General features: G+C 39.9%; 2 pseudogenes; both read right to left on the minus strand.

Annotated features, from left to right (window-relative positions):
- Positions 1 to 17,267: 17,267 nt before the first annotated feature.
- Positions 17,268 to 19,131, minus strand: LOC101715813 (tyrosine-protein phosphatase non-receptor type 9 pseudogene; annotated as a pseudogene).
- Positions 19,132 to 20,917: 1,786 nt separating this feature from the next.
- LOC101715462 (60 kDa heat shock protein, mitochondrial pseudogene) lies at positions 20,918 to 23,047 on the minus strand (annotated as a pseudogene).
- Positions 23,048 to 23,966: the final 919 nt, after the last annotated feature.

Raw genomic sequence — 23,966 nt, forward strand, 5'->3', positions numbered from 1 at the left:
TCTGGCCAGCGTTCCGAGAGGACCTGAGGAGTCTGGGCGTGGAGAGTGTGGTCAGCTACCTTGCTGTGCTCCAGCCCTAGGTGCCTGCGCGTGCCTGCCCCGCCCGGCTTTCTCAGCCCGAGGCTGCGAAGGTGGAGAAAAAACTCTGCCCTCTCGCCCCACTTCCTGTTTGTTCGGCGCGCTCTGTGACCATAGATGGTGAGGTCTGGGGCTGCGTGGAAGCCTCCGCCCCGCCCCGCCCCGCCCCCCCCCCCCCGGCTTTGGAGTCCTTCCTCCCGAAGCTCAGGGTGTAGTCCCTGAGAATAAGATGAGGGGGATTAGAGGAGATCCTTCCCCACTCCGCTAATATCCGGTATTGTGGCATCCTCACCTGGGACTGGTGTGCCGAGCAGCGGCTAATGTAGTCCTGGCGCGGCTCCCCACGGTGGCTGCACCCCGCAAGGGAGACTTCGCTTCCTTGCCCCTTTAGACCGGAAATCACAACTTTGTTTCCTCAGGACCCGTTTTCCAAGTAGTCATTATCCTGCCACAATGATTTATTTCTAGAAAAAATTGGGGCGAGTGCTACAGTTCTCACCCCTTCAACTGAGGGACTGCGACATCTCCGTGTTCAAGTTGAATGTAGGCGTTATATGCAAGAGTCAATCATTCAGCGAATACAGTTCTTGCAGTAATAACTAACATTTACTGTGTGCTGACTACATGTCAGGCCTGTGCTCAGCGATTCGAGCACATCTTCATTTAATCTAATAGCAACTCTCTGCAGTAGGTACCATTATATCCTCTGGTTTTCAAATGAGGAAGCTGAACAACTTGCCAAGGTCCCTAAGTAACTGTTGGAACTTTGAAGGGAATACATCTGACTCTAAAACTGGTGAGCTTAATTATCCCCTGTGACAGACCATGCTGGATTCCTTTAAGACAGTGTATAACTCTGGTTGTGAAGACACAAGGGACCAAGTAATCTTTGATCAGATTACCTTGTACAACTTACTGGGTTTCTTCCCAGTTTTATGACTCTCCATATATTTAAAAGAAAGATAACAACATGACAAAGTATGGCACAAAAATCACAATATATAGTAAATATTTACATTTAACAAAAAGTACACACACCCTGTAACTTTATTTGGATATAACATTAAAAGGTTAAATTTAAGTATATGAAAGGCTGAGGACAAATAGCCCTGCTGCCTCTCATTTTTTAAAAATGTGGTATTGTAGATTGAACCCAGGACCTTTGCACTGAGCTACAGCCCTGTCTCCGTTTTATTTTTTGAGAGCAGGGTCTCCATAAATTACTAAATCACCAGGCAGGGCCTGGAACTGCACAATCCTCCTGTTTTACCCACCAGTGTTCTAGAGTTGAAGGGGTATGCCACCGTGCTGGGCTTCCTCGTAATCTTTAGCTCTACATTGAGTTCTTCTAAGTCTTTTTCTGAAGTGGGAACATGAAATGTTCCTAGAGGAAGAGGAGAGGAGGAAACAGGAAGGATAATGAAGAAAGAAAGTTTCCTCATCTGTAAAATGGTGATGATAAGGCATGTGGTTGTAATGAAAACAGAAGCAATAACCTGTGAGTGAGCTGTAACATAGACTGGATACGTTTATTTCTTTCCACAGTGTCAGATATCATTGAATAACAATAAATTCACAAGCAACCTCAATTTCAATCAGCCTTATCAGGCCAACTACTCAAGGGTCACTCCATAGCCAACAAAGCAGGCAAGCATAGATTTTTTTTATTCTAATCTTCGTATTTTGTTTTGCTCTGTTTGAGACAAGGCCTGACTATTTAGCCCAGGCTGGCCTCAAACATGTAGCTATCCTCCTGGCTCAGCCTTTTGAGTGCTGAAGATTACAGGCATGCATCATCACACCCAGCTTCTAATCTTAATTACTAATAGCTATGACGCTCAAGTCACACATCATACTTCACACAATAATATATATTAATATATAAATAAATAAATATATATATATATATATATGTGTGTGTGTGTGTGTGTTACAGAATGGCTAAGAAAGGGTTGACAGTGGCTGCTCTACAGAGATTTGAAAAGTCACCACAGGTGGCTAAATAAGATTACAGACCAGGCAAAGCTTCTCCAAGGAGATAAGGAGCTTATTGAGACCACAGAGTTGGTTCAAAGCCTGAATCTGGACAAAAGGCAATTTGGCTGGGCAGTGGCAGGTAGGGGGATGGATGAATGATGAAAGGATGTTGGGTTTTGTCAAAGGCTTTTTCTGCATCTATTGAGATGATTGTGTGATTTTTGTCTTTGATTCTGTTTATGTGGTGTTTTACATTTATTGATTTGCTTATGTGAAATCATCCTTGCATCCCTGGGGTGAAGCCTACTTGGTCATCTTTTTGATGATTTGTTGCATTCTGTTTGCCAGTATCTTGCTGAGGATTTTGCATCTATGTTCATTAAAGAGATTGGCCTGTAGTTCTCTTTTTTTGATTGGACCCTCTCTGGTTTTGGAATTAGGAAAATGCTAGCTTTTAGGAATGACTCTAGGGATATTCGTTCCCTCTCAGTTTCATTAAAGATTTTGAGGAATATTGGCATTAGAACTTCCCTGAAGTTCTTGTACAATTCAGCGGTAAATTCATAGGGTCCTGGACTTTTCTTAACTTGTAGTTTTATTTTTTATTACTTCTGCTTCAGCTTTGTTGCCTGTTATTTGGTTATTCAGGGTTTTATATCTTCTTGGTTTAGTTTTGGTAATTCATTTGTATCAAGGAATCTGTTTCTTCTGAATTTTCTAGTGTACTGGAGTACAGGTTTTTGAAACTACTAATAATCTTCTGGATTTCGGCAATGGCCATTGTGATTTTGCTTTTTTCAATTCTAATTATATTAATTTTGGTTGTCTCATTCCTTTTCTTGTACTGGGGATCAAAATTGGGAACTTGTGCTTGGAAGGCAGGCAGGGGAACCACTGAGCTAAATCCCCAGCCCCTGTCTCATTCCTTTTCATGGTAAGAATGGCTAAGGGTTTGCCTATTTTGTTTATTCTTTCAAAAACCAGTTCTTCAATTCATTGGTTCTTTATTTCTCTTTTTTTGTTGGTACATTTTAGATTTACATAATAATAATATTCATCATAGGGAATTTGTACCTGTACATGATATATCTTGATTCTTCCTTTTCTCCTATTCCCTCCCCTTCCCTTTGACCCTTCTTCCCCTCCTTATTTACAAAAGCTTTGTTGCCATTTTTTCTTTCTATTCTCCTCCCTTCCTTCCTTTCCCCCACTCCCCTCCCTTGTTCCCTTTCTCATGTGAACATTTTCTTCCCATTTCCCAATATCTATTATACATTTTGGTTCTTATTTACACTTTTGGTTTCTCACACCAGAGAAACAATGTAGTATTTAAACACATGTCCAATTTATTTTACTTAAGAGTATGATTTCAAGGTGCATCAATTTAGCTAGAAATGTCTCAAGATTACGCTTCTTTATGGTGGAGTAGCATTCTATTGTACAAAAAAACCCCCCACGTCTTCTTTATCCATTCATTGGTTGATGGGCATTTGGGTTCTTTCTAAGATTTAGCTATTACGATTGTGCTTCGATAAACACGAGTATGCATATATTACTGTGGTGTGATGCTTTTAAGTCTTTGGGGAAGATACCAAAAAGGGGAATAGCTGGGTCAAATGGAACCTCTAGTTTTAATTTTTTGAGGAGTTTCCACCCTGATTTTCCGAGTGGTTGCACCAGTCTATACTCCCACCAACAGTGGAGAAGGGTTTCTTCTTCCCTGTATCCCCACCAGCATTTGTTATTGGTTGATTTCTTGATAATAGCCAGTCTTTCTGAAGTGAGATGGAATCTCGGCATTGTTTTAATTTGCATCTCTCAAATGACCAGTGATGTTGAACATTCTTTCATACTTATTTGCTGTTTCTACTTCTTCATCTGAGAAGTATCTATTCATTTCAGATGCCCATTTTTGGATTGGGTCTTTAAATTTGATTGGTCTGATTTTTTTTCTTTTTTTTTTTTTTCAGTTCTTCATATATCCTAGATACTAGTCCTTTGTCTAAGTAACAGCTGGAAAAAAATTTTCCCCATATTGTGAGTTGTCACTTCACTCTGTTGGTGTTTTCTTTGCTGTGCAAAAGCTTTTTAATAAGATGAAATTCCAGTTGTTATTTGTGACATTTCCTGTATGATCAGGATTTTGCTCATAAAGTCTTTGCCTACACCAAAGTCAAGAGTTCTACCTTGAAATTCTACCAAAATCCAGCAGATTTAGTGTTTCTGTTTTAATATTTAGATCTTTGATCCATTTTAAAGACCACTTCTTTTTTTTTCTTCTTTTTGGTACCGGGGATCAAACTCAGGTCCTTGCGCTTGCGCAACAGATGGCGAAACCACTGAGCTAAAACCCTGGCCCATCCATTTTAATTTTAGTTTAGTGTATGGTGAAAGATATGGGTCTAGTTTTAATCTTTGGCATGTGGAAAGCCAGTTTTTCCAGCACCATTTATTAAAGAGGCACTCTTTCCTCCAGTGAAAGTATTTGGCTACTTTGTCAAAGATAAGGCTATGTTTGAAATTGTTTCTATATCTTTTAATCTGGTCCATTGAATCGCAGGTTTAGGTTTTTTGGGCCAGTACCATGCTGTTTTATTACAGCTCTGTAGTATAATTTCATCCTTTCCTTTATTTATTTTTTTTGTACCGGGGATTGAACTTGGGACCTTGTACTTGCAAGGCAGGAGGCAGCACCACTGAACTAAATCCCCAGCTGTAGTGTAATTTCTTTTTTTTTTGGTACCAGGGATGACCTTGCACTTGCGAAGCAGGCGCCGGAACCACTGAGCTAAATCCCCAGCCATTGATTGTAGACTAATTTCATGTCAGGGTTTGTGATGCCCCTGCCTTGCCTTTGTTGCCCAGAATTGCCTTTGCTATTCTAGGTCTCTTCCAGCTCCAAATTAATTTTTGGATTGTTTTCTCTAATTCTGTGACATATGCTATTGGTATTTTGATCAGGAATGCATTAACTCTGTATAACAATTTTGGAAGCATGTCCATTTTCACTATATTGGTTCTTCCTACCAAAAAACAAGGTATATTGATCCATTTTCTGATATCCTCTTTGATCTCCTTTTTTAGAGTACTGTAGTTTTCAATGTAAAGGTCTTTTACTTCTTTTGTTAGATTGATTCCTAGGTATTTCATTTTGTTGGATTCTATTGTGAAAGGTGTAGTTTCCCTAATTTCTCTTTCAGTGAGTTTGTTATTTGTGTACAGGCTTACTATTGATTTTTGAGCGCTGATCTTTTATCCAGCTATGCTATTGAATTTGGGTATTAAATCTAGAAGTCTTTTGTTGGAGTCTTTGGGGTCTTCTTTGTAGAGTATCATATTATCCACAAGTAATAATAATTTAACTTCTTCCTTTCCTATCCTTATTCGTTTTATTTCTTTCCCTTGTCTAATTGCTCTGGCTAATGTTTCCAGAACTATATTGAATAAGAGTGGTGACAGTGGACATCCTTGCCTCCTTCCTGATTTTAGAGTGAAAGCTTTCAGTTTTTGTCCATTTAGTATGATGTTGGCTGTTGGTTTATCATAGATGGCTTTTATCAGATTGAGATAAAGACCATCTATTCCAATTTTTTGTAGAGTTTTCATCAGGAATGGGTGTTAGAGTTTGTCAAATGCCTTTTCTGCTCTATTGAGATGATCATATGGTTTTTGTCCTTGGCTCTTTTAATGTGGTGATTACATTTATTGATTTGATTATGTTGAACCATCCCTGCATCCCTGGGATGAATCCTACTTAGTCATGCTGTATAATCTTCTTGATGACTTGCTGCATTCTGTTTGCCAGTATCTTACTGAGGATTTTTGCATTTATGTTCATTAGGGAGATTGGCTTGTAGTTCTCTTTCTTGATTGGATCCTTCTCTGGTTTTGGTATCAGGGTAATGCTTGCTTCCAGGAGTGAATTTGGGAGTATTGCTTGCCTTTCAGTTTCATTAAAGAGTTTGAGAAACAGTGTCATTAAATCTCTAAATTTCTTGTAGAATTCAACAGTTAATCTTTTCTTTGTTGGTAAGTTTTTAATTACATCTTCAATTTCATTGACTGATATTGGTTTAGAATTTTTATATCTTCTTGATTCAGCTTTGGTAATTCATAGGTATCTATGAATCTGTTCATTTCTTCTGTGTTTTCCATCTTATTAGGATGCAGGTTCTCAAAGTTGGTATTAATGATCTTCTGGATTTGTCCAAGATCTGTTGTGATTTCACCTTTTTCACTCCTAATTGCATGGATTTGAGTGTTTTCTTTCCTTTTTTTGATAAGGTTGGATAAGAGTTTGTCAATTTTATTTAATCTTTTAAAGAACAAACTCTTTGATTCATTGATTCTTTGTATTGTTTTCTTAGTCTCTATTTCATTAATTTCTCTTCTGATCTTTTTTTTTTTTTTTTTGGTACCAGAGATCGAACTTGGGTCCTTGTGCTTTCAAGGCAGGCGACAGAACCACTGAGCTAAACCCCCGGCATCTTCTGATCTTTATAATTTCCTCCCTTGTACAAGTTTTGGGCTTGACTTGCTCTGCTTTTCTGAGAAGCTTGAGGTTCAACATTAAGTTATTTGAGCTTGCTCTGTTTTTGTGTTATGGGATTTCACCACTATAAGTTTCCCTCATAGGACTGCTTTCACTGCATCCCAAAAGTTCCAGTATGTTGTATTGGCATTACTCGGGGGTTTTTATTACTGGTTTTCTTAAAAATAAATTTTATTTTATCCCATTCCCCATCTCCTCTTATGCCCCCTCCCTCCCTATGTACAAAGGCTTTGTTTCCATTTTTTTCTTTTATTGTCAATTTATTTTCTTGTCCCTTCCTTCCTTTTGCCCTCCCTCTGGCATTATTGTTTAATTGTAGAAACTGTCTAATTTCTTCTTTAATTTCATCCGTGACCCATTGGTTGCTCAGGAGGGTGTTATTCATTCCATGTGTTTATGAACTTCTTGTGGTTTCTTTTGCCATTGATTTCCAATTTCATTGCACTTGGTCTGATAATATACATGGAATAATTTCAATTCCTTTGCATTTACTTAAGCATGTTCTATGAGCTAGTATGTGGTCTATTTTGGAGAATGTCTCATGAGAAGAATGTGTATTCTGATGTGGGCTGGAACACTCAGTAGACATCTACTAAGTCCATTTGTTCAAAAGTTTGGTTCAATTCTGATATTTTTTGTGATTTTTTTTTCCTAGTTGACCTGTCTATTTGTGACAGTGGGTTATTGAGGTTCCTCATTACAGTTGTATTAGCGCTTATTTGATTTTTCATGTCCATTAATATTTGCTTTATATACTTGGGTGTACTGCTATTTGCTTCTTTTAGCACTTGAAATATTTCACTCTAAGTTCTCTTTGACTTGAGGGTTTGTGTTGAGAAGTCTGCTGTGCTTCTGATGGGTTTTTATTTATAGGTGATTAGTTTCTTTTCTCTAACAGCTTATAATATTCTACTCTTGTGTTGGATTTCTGGATTCTTAAGTATTATGTGTCTTGGTGTTCTTTTTTTATCATGGGTAATTGGAGTTCTATACGCCTCACTTGTCTGTATGTCAAATTCTTTTTCCCTGTTTGGGAAGTTTTCTGACATTACTTCTGTAAACAGTTTTTTTAATGTCATTTGTGCTATTTCCTGCTTTTTCATTGTCTCTACTGAGTCTTATGTTATTCTTGGTTTGTATCATCTGGCAGCTGCTGGATTGATTTCCTGTGATCCCTTGATATTTTTAAGAACTGTTTCTTTTCCTGATCGCTAACCAGAATCCTGTCTTCTGTATCTGGTAGTCTGTCCTCACATTGGCTCATTCTGCTGTGTATACTTGTAATGGGACCTTTAATCTCCTGGATATTTGTTTGAATCTGTTTCATGGATTCCATTTCTTTCCTATGTTGGGTATTCATAATTTCTGTCATTTTCTTTCTTTGTCTTTTTCCTTTGTACTGGGAATCAAACTGAGGACCTTGTGCTTGCCAGACAGGCATGGAGCCACTAAGTTACATCCCAACTCCATCATTTTCCCAATCTCCTCTATTTGTTTATCTGTATCTGCTCTGGAGTCACTCATATGTCTTTCATTATGATCATCATCCCTGTAGCTATCTGAGAAACTGTTTCTGATTTGACTTTTTTCCAGAACTTCAGTCATCTGCTTTGTTACTTCCGCTGTTACCACTTCAGAGAAAGGTGGGTGGCTTTTGAATTGTTACATTTTATTTTCCCCTGCATTTGCCTTTGGTGAGCTGAAGTCTGGGGTTGTGTCTTTCCTAAGTGTCTTCTCATTTTCTATTTTTTTTAAAGTTGAATTCCTGGGTTGCTGATTGTAAGTTGCTTACTGTGAGGAGCTTTATTGCCAATATTTAGAACCTTTAGGAAATGACTACTTCTCATAGATATATTCTAGATGTAGCTGGCTTTTGGGTTTTGAGTCTGTTGCAAGATCCTACCTCTTCAGTTTATTGGGGGTGAGAAGTTGATGCCTATTTGGCCTAGCCCCTGATTCTTTGGCACTGGCCTATTGTGTCATTTATGACCCTTAGGCAATCTCAGTTTTGGTGTACCAGGAAGAACAATTGATTAGCACAATTATGTCACCTTGGTTAAAGTAGTACAATCAGCAATAACAATAGCATCAAGCAGAGACTAGAAAGTGACAAATTTCACTAACTATGAATTTACCACCTTTAACCATATGAACTAGATTTGTGGATTTATAATAAAACCTAAAATAAAGCAGAAAATTGTATACAGTAAATATGACCTCAATATGATGATTTTACCCTCAGGGAGAAAATTTAAAAGGCATTAGGGAGGATAAAAAGAGAAATAAGAGAAGAGGAAGAGATTAGAAGCAAGGCTAGAGGACAAAAGAAGATCACACAAACTTTGGAAACCGGTGAAGAAGGCGAGAGAAAGAGAGAAGGAAGAAATAAAAACAAGAACAGAACACAACAACAAAAAGAAAACTAGAACCCATGTTCACACTCATATAAAAACAAGATCAAACAATCAAGACAAAAAACAAACCAAATAAACATAAAAAAAAGAAGAAAAATATCCATTTCAAAGCGTGTCTCTGCTGTAGCTGGTAGACAGAGTGGGTAGACAGAGCCCAGATCCACGTAAATTAATCCCAGCAAGCCAACCACAGATTTATGGCAGGTTAGTTCATAATCCCAGCAAGCCTGCACCTCTAGTTGCACTGAAGTTCAGGCTGGTTTTTGGCTGTGAGGCTGGACCTGATTTGTTCAGCCCATAACACTCTGTGTGCCTCCTGTGAGCTTGAACTCGGTTCCTTGCCACCTTGAACTTGGCTCCTTGACCTCTTGCTGTCTTGAACTCGGTTCTGCCTCACCTTGACACTTGAGCCTCCAGATGGAGCCAGCTTGCAGCTGCTGTGAGTTCCAAGGTCAGTTGGCCTCTCTCCAAGATGACTACTGGCCAATCACCCTATTCTGGGGGACATCTGAACCCAAATAATTCACCAGCTACGAAGTCTGCTGCATCCACTACTACGTTCCACTGTTGCATTTCTTTGTGGAGGCCTCTGGAGTTGCCAATAGTGACTGTGCATCTGCAGGTTCAAGCCACTCTTTGCAATGAGTCAGGGCTCAGGGAGCAAGTGCTGCTTACCACCTCCTTCTTCTGCATTGCAGTCTGTCTCTTCACTTTCTGTGGGATGAAATTTTTGCTTCAGATCCTTACTGGGTCCTGGAGACCCACTCCTTCCTTTTTCTCTTCCTCACATTACTGTACTCCATCATGTAGACACCACATCTCAGAGAAACTATTTCTCCGCTGTTTACCATTCTTCCATCTTCCTGGAAGTCTCAGATTCATTGATTCTTTGTATTTTTTTTTTAGCTCAGTTTCATTAATTTCTGTTCTAATCTTTATAATTTCCTTACTCGTACTAGCCTTAGATTTTTATTGTTTTGAATTATTCTTGTTTTTCTAGAACCTTGAGGTTCATCATTAGGTTATTTATTTGAGCTTGCTCTGTTTTTCTGATGTGGGTATTTACCGCTATAAACTTCCCTCAAAGGACTGCTTTTATTGTGTCCCGTGTGTTCTGGTATGTTGTATTGGCATTATCGTTTGATATCAGGAACCATTTAATTTCTTCTGTGATCCATTGATTAGTCAAGAGGGTATTGTTTAATTTTCATGTGTTTGAATAATTTATGTGGTTTCTTTTGCCACTGATTTCTAGTTTCATTGCACTATGATCTGATAGTATGTATGGGATAATTTCAGTTCTTTTGTATTTACATAAGCATGTTTTATGAGCCACTATGTGGTTTATTTTGGAGAAAGTTCCATGTGCTACTGAGAAGAATGTGTACTCTGCTGTTAGGTGTAACACTTTGTAGATATCTATTAAGTCCATTTGTTCAAAGGTTTCATTCAACTGTAATACATATTTCTTTGTTGATTTTTTTTTTTTGTCTAGTTGATCCTTTTTTTGAGACAAAGTCTCGCTATGCAATTCAATCTGGTCTTGAACTTACTATGTAGCCCAGGTTGGCCTCAAACTCACAGTAATCCTTCTGCTTCAGCTTACTGAGTGCTAGGATCACAGGGATGCGCCACCATGCCCAGCTAGTTAATCTGTTTGTGACAATAGGTATTAAGGTCCCCTACTATAATTGTGTTGATATTTATCTGATCTTTTATGTCCAGTAGTGTTTATTTTATGATGTGGGTGTACTGGTGTTCGGTGCATATGTTTGTAATTGTTATCTCTTCCAGTTGAATTTTTCCCTTAACGAATATGTCGTAACCTTCTTTGCCCCTTCTGATCAGCTTTGGCTTGAAGTTTACTTTGTCTGAAAATAGGATAGCTACTCCTGCTTTTCTCCTATTCTCATTGTATGGAATATTGTTTTCTATTCTTTGATTTTTAATCTATGTATTTCATGCATGTATTCTGCTGTTTTTTTTCTTTTGTTTTGTTTTGGGGTTTTTTGGTACCTGGGATCAAACTCAGGACCTTGTACTTGCCAGGCAGGCACAGTGCCACTGAGCTACATCCCTGGCCCACATGTGTTCTGTAATATGCTCATTTGAACTCTTTTGGGAAGGTACCTAGAAGGGGAATAGCTAGGTCAAATGGAACTTCTAGTTTCGGTTTTTTGAGGAATTTCAATACTGATTTCCATAGTGGTTATACTGGTTTTCACTCCCACCAACAATGTGGAAGGGTTCCTTTTTCCCTGCAGCCTCTCCAGCATTTATTATTGTTTGATTTCTTGAAAATAGCCCTTCTTTCTAGAGTGAGATGGTATCTTAGTGTTGTTTTAGTTTTCATTTTTCTAATGATCAGCAATGTTGAACATTTTTCACGTAGTCATTGTCCATTTGTACTTCTTCAGATGAGAAGTTTCTCTTCAGTTCAGTTGCTCATTTTATGACTGCATCTTTAAATTTGCAGGATATAATTTTTTTGAGTTCTATATATATTCTAGGTATTAGTCCTTTGTCTGAGAAGTAGCTAGCAAAATCTTTTTCCCTTTCTGTAGGTTGTTTTTTCCCTCTATTGGTTGTTTACTTTGCTGTGTAGAAGGTTTTTAATTTGATGTGATCCCATTTGTTTATTCTTGGTATTATTTCTTGTGCAACTGGCATTCTGCCCAGAAAGTCTTTGCCTACACCTATGTCTTCGTGCGTTTTACCTATTTTGTATTGTTTTAATATTTAGATCTTTGATCCATTTCAATTTTAGTTTAGTGCATGCATGTGTATAGCCAGTTTTCCCAGCTGTTTGCTAAGGAGGCTATTATTTTCCTCTGGTGAAATTTTTTAGTTCCTTGTCAAATATAAAGCAGCCGAGTGTGCCTGGAGTTTTTTCTGTATCCTCTTTTCTGCTCCATTGTTCCATGAAACTTTACAAGTTTTTGTTAAGCCTTTGATAATACCACAGGCTGTCTCTAGTTTAACAAGTCTGGGTGTGTTCCAGTTACTAAATGTTGGTGTGATATTAAAGCCTGATATATATAACCATTAATATCCTTTCCTTGTGGGATGTAAATCATAAAACTCACCAGAGTCATCTGTGTTGGAAGATGTATCCATATATGGTGAGATGTAAGTTTCTCCTTGTTAGTAGGTCAGATCAATCAGGATGGTTGATCAACCAAGTGGTGATGACAAAGCTGCAAGATCAATGGTTGGATGGATCTCAGTGGTTAGTCTGATAAATCATTATGACTCAATGAGAGTTTTTATTATACAAAGGGTACAGTTAATGAGTGTTCTACAGTGATCTGTATCTATATTACAAGTGGATGTGTTTCTATGGAGTTAGTGAGAGTGTTAGTAGTAGATGTAGGTATACTAGTAGTAAGTAGTCAATAACAATGTCTCAGTGGGTAAAAAATGTAGTAGGATGAGATGGTTATGATGGTATAAATGATTAGAATATGAATAATGATGGTTATGAGCATGTTCAATCACATTTTGTCTGATCTTGGAGATTAGTGTTTGGATATAAATGAATTTTATTATACTTACAAGATTGTAGGCATTTTAATAGGGTTTTTGAGGGTTTTGTCAATGTTGCTGTTGTTACCGTTGTGGTGGTAAAGATGACTGTGAATGGTCAGTATGGCAAATATAATTAGTTTATTTATGTGTTTAGTTATATGGACTGAGATGGTTTATTTTGTGTTGTTATAATGTTTTGGGTCCTGTTGTCAAATAGGTATTTTTGTCTCCTGATGTTAAGATTTTTTGTTTGTTTGGTTTTTTGACACAGGGTCTCGCTATGTAGTTCAGGCTGGCCTTGAAGTTGAACTCACTATGTAGCCCAGGCAGGGCTCAAACTCGTGGGAATCCTCCTGCCTCAACCTCCCATGTGCCAGGATTATAGGCACATGCCACCATGCCCAGCTGGTGTTAAGATTTTTTGTGAGCAGATATTTTTATCCTTAGTTTAAACCTGTATCTTGTAAGTTAGCATGTTGCACTTTTATTTTTTACATTTTTTATAATTTTACTTGATACATTTAAATAGGAGTTGGAACTTCCCTTAATTTTTTGCTGTTTCTGATTTAAATTGAAACATACCAAAAGCAATTTTAGTTGATAAATTGGGAACTCTGGCAGTAACTGTAACTCTCTTTTTATAGACCCTTAAGTCATTTTATATATCCTGTTGCTGCCTATATTGTGAAATGAGTTTTCTGGTCAATTTTAGTTTAGGTATTTTGTCCTCTACTGTTATGTTTTGTGTGAGTGTATCCACTTGGTTGTATTTAGCTGTTTTTGAATCCTCCTTTAGGTGTGTTCATGTTTGTGACCTTGATCTTGATTTTTTTGTGAGTCTTTATGTAACTCTTCCCAGTACTGTATCCATTTGTGTGACCACATGGCTATGCTGTTTGTAACTGCCAGTGAGTCTGTAATTATATAAATTTTTGTCTGTTTTTAAATTATGAATGTCTGATTGTGAGTACCATTGTTATGAGTTTTGTACATTGTATAGAAAGTAAAGTATCTTGTTCCATGAGAAGCATGTTGTCCTGGTATTGTTGGATGGCACAGTGTCTGAAGATTGCAGGCTTTTTCTGTCCTGCCTAAAGAATTGGCTGGGACAGGGCTGGGGATTAGCTCAGTGGTTTCGCCACCTGCTGCGCAAGCCCAAGGACCCGAGTTCGATCCCTGGTACCAAAAAAAAAAAAAAAAAAAAGAATTGGCTAGGACAACAAGTGAACAATTAAACACAACTTTTATTCAAAATAAAGGAAGACTCGGTGTAAAAGAAGAAAAAGAGAGGGCGAAGAAAAGTGAAGTAAAGGATGAAAAGGAAAGTGTGAAGAAAAGAGAAGGCAAGAGATACATCCCACAAGCAGGACGGGCCAAGCAGAAACAGGAAGACAGCAGGACAGCAAGATCACAGTGATCACAAAGTCAATGGCCAGCGCCTTTTATAGCCTTCCAGATGTGGTCCATCGGAGGTTGCTCTACCCATGCATCCTGGCTATGACTGACAGGTCACATCTTGTTGTTCAGTCACTATTCCAAATCAGGTTACATCCTGCTTTCAGCCTCTGGTTCTGATCTTCATGATTGACAGACAGGTTATATCCTGTCTTCCAGCCAGCCTGCCAAGCCCTAATCTTCTACGTCACTGGGGTCTCAGGGCTGGTTTTGTGGTTGTTGTTTTGTTTTGTTTTCTCTTGGGCAACAGAGGCTGATCCATCTAGAAACCAGGCATTATGGAGGTTATTTGACCAGGTAGGACCCTAGTTTCCTCTACTGAGATGGATGTGTTCTGCCCTTAGAACAAGTTTTGGCAAGTCTATCTCCATTTTGTGTATCTTCTTTGTGAGGAGCCCAAGTTAGCCATTAAGGCCAGAGTTCTTGGTTTGTATGCATCATTTTGAGGTAACAAGATTTTGATCAAGTTGGTTATCTGTCAACTCTTTGGCACTCAGCTCTATCCAGGAGAGCAAAGATATCATACAACTGATTAACATATTGGCCATACTGACCGTTCACAGTCATCTTCACCATCACAAGGGTAACAACAGCAATACTGACAAAACCAGTGCCAGTTATAGGTTCCATGTCTTTTAGTGTCTCAAGTTAGCCAAATATATTTTATTTTGTTTGTTTTTGTTTGACCATAGGGCTGTGTGTTTCTGGATTTTATTAGAAAGCCTTCTTTAAAATACAAGGTTGTGGGCCGGGGATTTAGCTCAGTAGTTTCGCTGCCTGCTGTGCAAGCGCAAGAACCCGAGTTTGATCCCTGGTACCAATAAAATAAAATACAAGGTTGTGGGCCGGGGATTTAGCTCAGTGGTGCCGCCGCCTGCCTCTCAAGTGCAAGGTCCTGGGTTCAATCCCCTGTACAAAAAAAAAAAAAAAAATATATATATATATATATATATATATATATATATATATATATATTTTTTTTTGGCTTACAGCATTTGAGCTTTGGTGTAAAAAAGAAGTCTTAAGTCTATAACTTGGCAACATTTTACAACCCTGTATTTTATTTTATTTATTTTTGGTACCGGGGATGGAACTGAGCTAAATCCCCAGACTTTGTGCTTCTCTTTAAATGTAGGTGTTCCTCTTGTCATAATTTTTTCTGTCTTTAGTTTTGTTATCTGTTACCTGATGACCATATAACTCCTAAAAATTTACAATTGATGTCTGGTCCTATTGGTTTTTTCTCATTAATTGGTCAACTTCTGTTTTTAAATTCTTCTATTAGTTGTTTCTTTTCTGTTTTTGATTTTTCATGTTATTTATCACTATTCTGTCGTCTGTATATGATGTGATCAATGAATTATAATTTCACTGCTTAATTTGGGAAGATAATGTTGAATGTATTATTCCTGGGCTATTTAAATAGCCTGGTGAGAGTCTTACAAATTGACACTGTCTTCTCATGTAAAAGTTGTATACAGTTGGCTTTGGGGGGGTTATCGGGGAACAAACTCAGGACCTTGCGATTGCCAGGCAGGCACAAAATCACTGAGCTACATCCCCAGCCCCAGTTGGCTTTTTAAAAATCTGTGAGTGTAGTATGAAAAACATAACTGAGATGTCTGTTGTTACATAGCAGTTTTTACTATATTGTGTTATTTATGGATGATTCCTTTTATATCTAGTAAGGCATCTGAGAGTTTGGGAGATATCTTGTTTAGGTTTCTATAACCTGCTGTTAATCTCTGACTCATTAGTTTTTGTTTGTTTGTTTATTTGTTTGGAGTTTTTTTTAGACGAGGTCTCACTATGTAACCTAGGTGGGCCTTAAACTCATTCTGTAGCCCAGGCTTGCCTCTAACACGAGGTGATCCTCCTACCTCAGCTTCCTGACTGTGGGATTGCAGGTATGCACCACCATACCCAGCTCCCATTAAGGTTTTGTTTTGTTTTGTTTTTTGTTTTGGTACCAGGAATCGAACTTAGGACCTTGCACTTGCCAGGCAGGCACAGCACCACTGAGCTACATCCCTGACCCCCCATTAAGTTTTAATGGGCCATCCTGGGCTATTAAAGTTATTAGATCTGTCAAGTACTGTTACTTTTTCTTAAGTAATTTTTAAATTTCTACCCTTTAATGGATATTATTTTGTCTTATTTGTATTTTTGCTAATCTACATTTCATCATTTTTATGTCTTATGGTCACTAATTCTCATATATTAGAAGTTTCACATCCATGTGCAAAATATTTTTGTTTACCTCAGGTGAGCAATGTATAATTACTTCTATTGGATTACTTTTATAGCATAAAACTTTTGGTTGGGCCAGCTTCAGTTATCTTGCCATCCAATCCTTGTATTTATGTAGTTATTATTTTTGTTAGCTACTTTTAAAATAAAGTTATCTGAGAACCTGTGTCTATTAAGAATGTGTGTTTTTATATTTTTCTGAATTTTTATTTTCAATTGTATATATGGTCTATTATCCTCAGGTTCTATGAAGATATTTTTGACCTGGATCCCTTTTGTTTCTTGAGAAAATCTTTGTGTGTTTTTTAAATTGTGACATTTTGTATTATTCTTTGTCAGTTTCTTGGACGGTCTGAATTCCTTTCCTAGCAGTTGTCTCAGTTTTTTGTTTTAGATTTGTGTGTGTGTGTGTGTTTATAGAATACAACCATATTATTACATACAATATATATTATATACACACACGTACATATGGACCCAGACACAGAAGTGAACATATGCACGTGCACATGGAAGGTTTGGAGGAGACCACACTACATGCCCCATGTATAAATGTGCTTTGCACTCAGTCAATCTCCAGAATATGTAAGTTGGTCAAGATTTCTGGGCAGGAAAGTGAACAGTCACAAACCTTCCCGCCAAATCCTAGCAAGGGAAGGTGGAGAGACAGGAGACCTCCGTCCGGGAGAAGAATGGCAACAGAAGGGGGAGGAGGCCCCTGCCCCTTGCCTCAGGACCCTGGCAAATATCAATAGCCACAGTTTGGTTTTGATAAGGTACAGTTTGATAGCAGGTGCTAGGAGTCAAGAACACATCGCTGCTGGCCCTTTCTAGTGGCAACTCCACCACATCAAACTGGCTGCAGGGAGAGGCTGCCTTGTGTGCACTCAGGCACCAGAAGCCATGGGAGAGGCTGATCACAGCTTCAGCAGAACCAACAGCAACCTAGAGGCTCAACAGTGTCTGGGATGGTCTAAGGGAGGTTGGCCAAAAGACAGGACACTGTGGGGCAGTTACTGACCCTCCATGGCCAGCAGGTTTCAGCCAGAGAGCACCATGCCCACCTTTTCTGCAAGCTCCAGGATGGCCTTGTAGCAGAAATAGTACTGCCCCAGGGTCTGGATGCTGAAGGCCTCCTGGGTCTGCATGCATGACACTATCTGGAACACATTGAGGGAGGGTGCCAAGCTCCTCCAGCTGTGCCAGACAGATGGCCAGTGAGCAGAAGGTGCCTATCCAGCTGATGCCTGAGCTGCAGTGGACTACAATGGGCAGCTGCTCAGGGCATTGCCCCTTGGAGCAGGCACCCATGCTGCTGACAGCCAGGCTCTTCTGGCTCCTGATGGCCCTCAGGAAGTCAATGAGCAATGCCGCCGAGGAAGGGATGCCATAATCTGGCCAGCTCAGGAATTGGAAGTGGGTCACCTGGCATTTCTCCTGCTCCTCCATGTTGTGAATTTCAAGCTTTGTTTTCTTATAATGGTTCATGTTCTCCACACCCAGGTTGGTCACCATGAGGAAGCCAAATCAGATCTAAGTGTCCTTTTCTAGAGGTCAGTACTGGTTGCACTTCACCCTGCCACCTTCCTCAGAGTGGGTGGTCATGACAATCAGCAAGACCTTCTGCTCCCATACCATGAGCCAGAAGTCACAATAGATGTTTTCCAAAGGGCTCTGGGGGGTGCCGATATAAGCATTTTTCTGCTTTTAGCCACCCACAAAACTGACATTTATATAGTCTGTCTGAGTGTGGCCACTTCATTTTGTCAGCTTCACTCAAGTTTGGTCCAGGCAAGGGACATCCCTATAACGGTTCTTCTTCAGATTTCCTGGAGACATGGAATGGTGGAAGGTGCCAACAGGGTTCTCCCAATGAACATCTTCATAACCCTCATAGATCCCCCGCTTCTGCCTGGTGTTAACAGTACACCGGTTCCTGGTTGGTCATGGTGTGGAGACCTGGAACATGTACCAAGTCCTAGTCTAAGGGAGGAGGGAGGAGGACAGGATGATCTCATCAAAGAGATCTGGGTGGCCATTCACCTGGGGCAGGAATTGGAAGTTCATGTGATGAGGTCAATTCTGATGTACCCACTCAGGTTTTCTGGAAGGCACTCCCTGGGCAAGTGCTGAGTAACCTCAGATGTCTTTAATATCTGAATCCTCTCCAGAACTTTGTCCTTCCAGAGGAGGCTGATGATGGAGTAGGGCACTCAGAACCAGATGTGTGCACTCACAATCAGCACCTTTTTCAAGTGGGCCAGGAATGCTCCCTTCAGCAGGTTGATGACTTTCTTGGCAAGATCCAGCCCAAAGTTGGCATAATTAGAACCGCATATGTCATAGATTAAAAACCAAGCCATTCCTCTGAGTCTCAAAGTTATCAACAGCCCTGACCAGCAAGTTAAACAGTACCTGGGAGGACCACATGTTGGACCGGCTTGTGGGGATGGTACAGCCTGCCAGTGAAGGGGGTGATAAGAGGCTCCTGTGGGGTCCCGCAAATTTAGGATGGTGAACTTCCTGCTAAGGATCTGGAATGGAGAGTTTCCTCATGAGGTTTCAGCTTCACAATGCCTTCCTTCCTTCCTGTCTCGCTATACAAGTGGAACACCTCAACGGCCTGGAGCACATCAAACTTCCTGGCCATGAGGAACTTCACAACCACATCCAGGAGAGCGGGGAAACACTGTACTGAACGATCAGCTTGTTAATCTCTTCAAGAAACTGCTTGGTGGCACCTGTGATCCAAGCACTCTGGAAGACTGATGGAGGAGGCCCACAAGTTCCAGCCCAGCCTTGGCAACTCGATCTGTGGTTTAGATTTCTGAAGTGGTCTTGGTGTCCAGGTGTTCCTAGATCTGTTATTTCTTTCATTTGTGTGCTGTGGCATATAATTTTGTCTATTTGTTGTATTCATAGTTTGTCCTATAGATATATTTGGTCTCTGGAATGTTTAGTGTTAAATGTGAAAACAATTTTGGACATACAATGGGTCTTGATTTGAAAGTAATTTTGTCATGAATGTTATCTTGTGTAAGCCAGGATAATTCTGATGACATTTATAAGATTTCATGTATGTATGTTCTGGTGGCCAACACATATATGTATTTTTTTTTGAGACAAGGTCTCACTATATAGCTCAGGCTGGCCTTGAACTCACTATGTACCTCAGCCTCCCAAGTACTGGGATTACAGGCATGCACCGCCGTGCCTGACAACTAATATATTAATGAATGAGAATTTTAGAATTTTGGTGTACCTAGTAGTAAAGCTTTCTTTATCTCATTTGTCCTAGGTATCTCCAATTGAGTTGCATATGTATTTGCCTGGTTATTTGCCATTGCTAATTTTCAGCTGTTATTCCTTGTTTGATCTAGGTCTGTCCATTTTAAGCTGTCCCCAAATTTTGGGGTTTTTTGGTACCGGGCATTGAACTCGGGTCCTTGTGCCTGCACAACAGGCAGCAAAACCACTGAGCTAAATCCCCGGCCCCCATCCCCAAATTTTGTAGGGTTGTAGTAAGGGCTTGTTACTCTCCAGATTACTGCTATCCAGTCCCATAATAACAGGACTCTCTTTGGATGGTTAGATGTAAGCTTTAGTAGCTTATGGTTTAAATGTGGGTTTTCAAGCTTAGCATATTGCCACACGCCTGTAATCCTGACACTTGGGAGGCTGAGGCAGAAGGATTACTGTGAGCTCAAGGCCAGCCTAAACTACTTATCAAGACCTTGTTTGAAAAAACAAACAAACAAACAACAACAACAAACAGAACAAAACAAAAAAGGTTTTCTGCTAAGGAGGAGATTTGGTTCATTTCAGAGCCAAGTAGGACTACAGTATTTGCCCCTCCATCTCACAGGTGTCCTAGCCAGTCCACCTCTGTGGTTCGTTTCTGCATGAAATCTGTCCTAAAGTTTTGCAATTCTGCCCTAGTGTATACTTTATCCTCTGATATGTTTTGAGACCTTTCCTGTCTATGATTACAATCTATTACTGTCTTTCTAGTTATAAACGCTAGTGCTACATAGGTCCTTCCCCAAGGATCACTAACATTTCCTGGGTCCTCAGGGATGGGGGTTTTGAGGGGTCATTCATTATTCTGTCATCATTATATTACCTGCAGGTGTATGTCACCTAAGTATTTTCAGTGCTAGCAGTTTGCCCTGTCCCGATCAATTTGTCACAGAGTATTTTTTAAACTTTGAACAGATTTTTATTACACAAAGGTTGTCACACAAATGGATTTTTCTCCTTTATACACAATTATTTTTACTCTCCACAGAAAAGCTGCTTCTGAACGTCTCCTCTGTAATGACAAGCAATGCAATCCTGACTGTAACAGAACAGTAGTAGAAATGCCTCTGTGATTTAAGTTGAAAGCAATACATTGGTACATGGCTCTGGCACTCAGTTTCAGGAATGTACAAATGTTTTTGTATTCAAAAATATAAAATAAATTATCCATAGACATGAACAACGACAGTGGTAGACCATTATACATTGTAACTGAAACCAGCAGTGGTGGGTATGTGATTTTCTTGCATTGGCCAGCCTTCCCTTCATTTCCTTCATCTGACTTCTCTGAAATTGTTAGTGAGGATCCTGCCTGGAGCTTCTTGTCACAGTTCATCAGTGATGGCCAAGCACTATTCCAGCACTAGAATGTCCCACTGCCCATCTGCCACCCATCCGCCCGTGGCTGATGGATCCCACGGTCCTTCCCCTCCTTAGGGATTCTGTGACCATGATTTCTGCCATTGTTAACATAGAGACCACCCCTTGAGCATCTAGTAGAGCAGTTTTTACTACCTTTGTCAGATCAGTGATGCCTTTTTCTACCACAAAGTCTCTGAGAATAGCATCATAACCAACTTTAGAGGAGCTCTGCAGGATTTTCTCAACTATCAAAGATCCTCCCGTGCCTACATTCTTAGCAATGGTCATTGCAGGAATTTTGAGTGTTCTTTTAATAATTTATTTTCTTTCTTTCTTTCTTTTTTTGGTACTGGGGATCGAACTCAGGACCTTGTGCTTTCGAGGCAGGTGGCAGAACCACTGAGCTAAATCCCCAGCTTTTTAATAATTTCTTTACCATTTTTTCCATCTTCATTAGCAGGGGTTAAAGAGTCCCAGGTGGGAATGCACTGAAGCAGGGCACAGACTGCCACCCCCACCACCACTCCCACCAACCCCACATACGATGCCTTCTCCCACAGCTGTCCCTGTAGCACTGAGGGCATGTGTAACTCTGTCTTTCTTCTCAACATCACTTGTCCCACCAACATTTGGCACAGCTGCTTCATCTGAAAGCTTTGCCAGTCACTCACTCAGTTGCTCCTTTTCATAGTCACTAGTTGTGGTTTCTAATTGCTCGGTGATTTCTTGAATATGTTTTTCAATTTGTGCTTTGTCACCTTTTCCTTTCAAAAGCATGGCAACATCTGTATTCACAATAGTCTCCAACTTTTCCTAAGTCATGGGGCTGAACATATTCAAGATTTAGGGTCAACCCATCTTCTCCAAACACTGCACCTCCAGTACAAATAGCCAAGTCTTTCAGCTGGTTCTTCCTATCGTCACTGAACCCCAGAGCTTTGACTGCGACAATGTGAAGACCAGCCTTTTGCCTGTTCAAAACCAGGTACTTAGAGCTTCTCCATCAGTGTCCTCAGCTGTTATGACCAAGGGCTTTGGGTGAGTATTGGCAATTTCAAGAGCAGGTACAATGGACTGGATGCTAGACATTTTCTTCTCATTCAATAGAACATAAGCATCCTGGAATTCACATTTCTGGCCTCCTGGTATATTAACAAAGTACGGAGAAATAAATCCTTGATCAAACTTCATGCCTTTAATAATTACTAATTCACCATTCAGGGTTTTTTGTCCTTTATTATGATGACACCTTCCAACTCTTCATGGTGTCAGATTCAGTGTTGCCAAGTTCTTTGTCTCCACTTTCAGAAATTGTAGCAATCTGAGCTATTTTTCTGGGGCTGTCACAGGTTTAGATTGTTAATGTTAAATTCAGCAACCACCGCATCAACAACTAACATCATACCTCTCTTGATTTCCACGGGATTTACACATTTGCTGACCTTCTCAAAGTCTTCCTTGGTGATGGAGCTCGCCAGGACAGTAGCAGCGGTGATACCCTCCCCTGCCTCTTCATTTGTGTTTTTGGCAGCATCCTGAACAAGTTGAGTCCCAGTGTTTTTATATTTGTTCTTTAAATCAATTGATATTGCAACAGTCACACCATCTTTTGTTACTTTAGGATTCCCCAACTCTGTTAAATAATCGCTGTTCTTCCCTTTGGCCCCATTGTAACAGCCCAGAGGTCTACACCTTGAAACATTAGGGCGTGGGCATCTGCACCAAATTTCACATCTTTGACATAAGCCCGAGTGAGGGCAGGGCCAATGCCCTGGACATTGGCTTTGCCTGGCCAAGGATTGTGGGTAACCAGAGCATTTCTGTAGGGTGGTGAGGCAGGCAGGCCAGTGGCAGCAGGTGAAGACGGAACGCAGGGCATACGACCTGACACAGACTTTAATATTGCAGGTTCCCCTTCTCTTGATGTTCAGTGTATAAATGTGTTTACATTATTAGGATCCTTTAAATCTAATTTTATATCTTCTGGGACTGCTATTGATATCTTTTTTCAACTTCTTGCTCTGTGGGATACCATACGTCTGCTGAGGTGAACACCACTGTAGGGACTGTACTTTTTCTTAGTCTGTCCCTTATCTTTCTTCAAAGAGCTAACACATTTTTAGTTAGTTTTTTTTGCCTACTCAATTTCTTGGTGTAATATAACTCAGTAGTTTATGGCAGATAATGAATATCACAGATGTGACCTGTGGATTTCTTCTCGTCTTTCAGCTACCTTGTATATTTCTTTGGCTAACAGGCCCCTCTTGAAAAATGAGACCTTTCATAGTGTAAACAGTGTCCTTTCCGAGCTCTCCAACCTTCAGCCTTTCATCTGCGCAGATTGAAGGCATCCCTCCACCCAGCACCCGTCAGGTGTCACCTCGAATAGTGTAAGATTCCACCAAACTGTGAGCTGGGCTTTGGCTTGAGAGAGTGAGCTTTAGTCTCTGCTCACAAGTTCCTGGTAAAGGTGCCAGATTTTATCTACATCATCAAATGTTTTAATTTGCTTGAGAAGATTTTATATATTTCCAATTCTTTTGCCCATGGTTTTCTTATTCATTGGATTCCTTCTTTAACAAATGGAATCCTGTGGTTTACACCACTTGTTGCGGGTGATCTATGCCAGTAACATAGACTGGACATGTTTGAGAAGATGCAACCATGACCTAATCATGAAGACTTCCTAGAAGACTCACCTCTTAAAACTATTACATTGGGGATTAAATTTCAGTGTGCATTTTAGAGAGGACACAGAATTTAAATAATAGCACCTAGGGGCCAGATCTAGTCTGAAAGATTATACTTAAATCACTCCCTTTCCTTTGTTCTCTTAGCAACCTCATCATCGTCTTCATTGTCATTGTCATCATCGTCTGCCCTTCATAAGATGGTATCTTTCACATTGACTTCTCTGCTGTATCCCGGTACCACAGCTTTGATTCAGATTTTCCTTAGATCTTTTGCCTATCTTCTTGTTTTCGGGGGGGTTTTGGGGGGTTTTTGGGGGGGTACCGGGGATCGAACTTGGGACCTTGTGATTGCGAGGC

The sequence above is a fragment of the Heterocephalus glaber genome, unplaced genomic scaffold, assembly GCF_053883595.1.
Source record: "Heterocephalus glaber isolate CG9 unplaced genomic scaffold, H.glaber_assembly_v1.0 deba00001452, whole genome shotgun sequence".
NCBI classification, from domain to species: Eukaryota; Metazoa; Chordata; class Mammalia; order Rodentia; family Bathyergidae; genus Heterocephalus; species Heterocephalus glaber.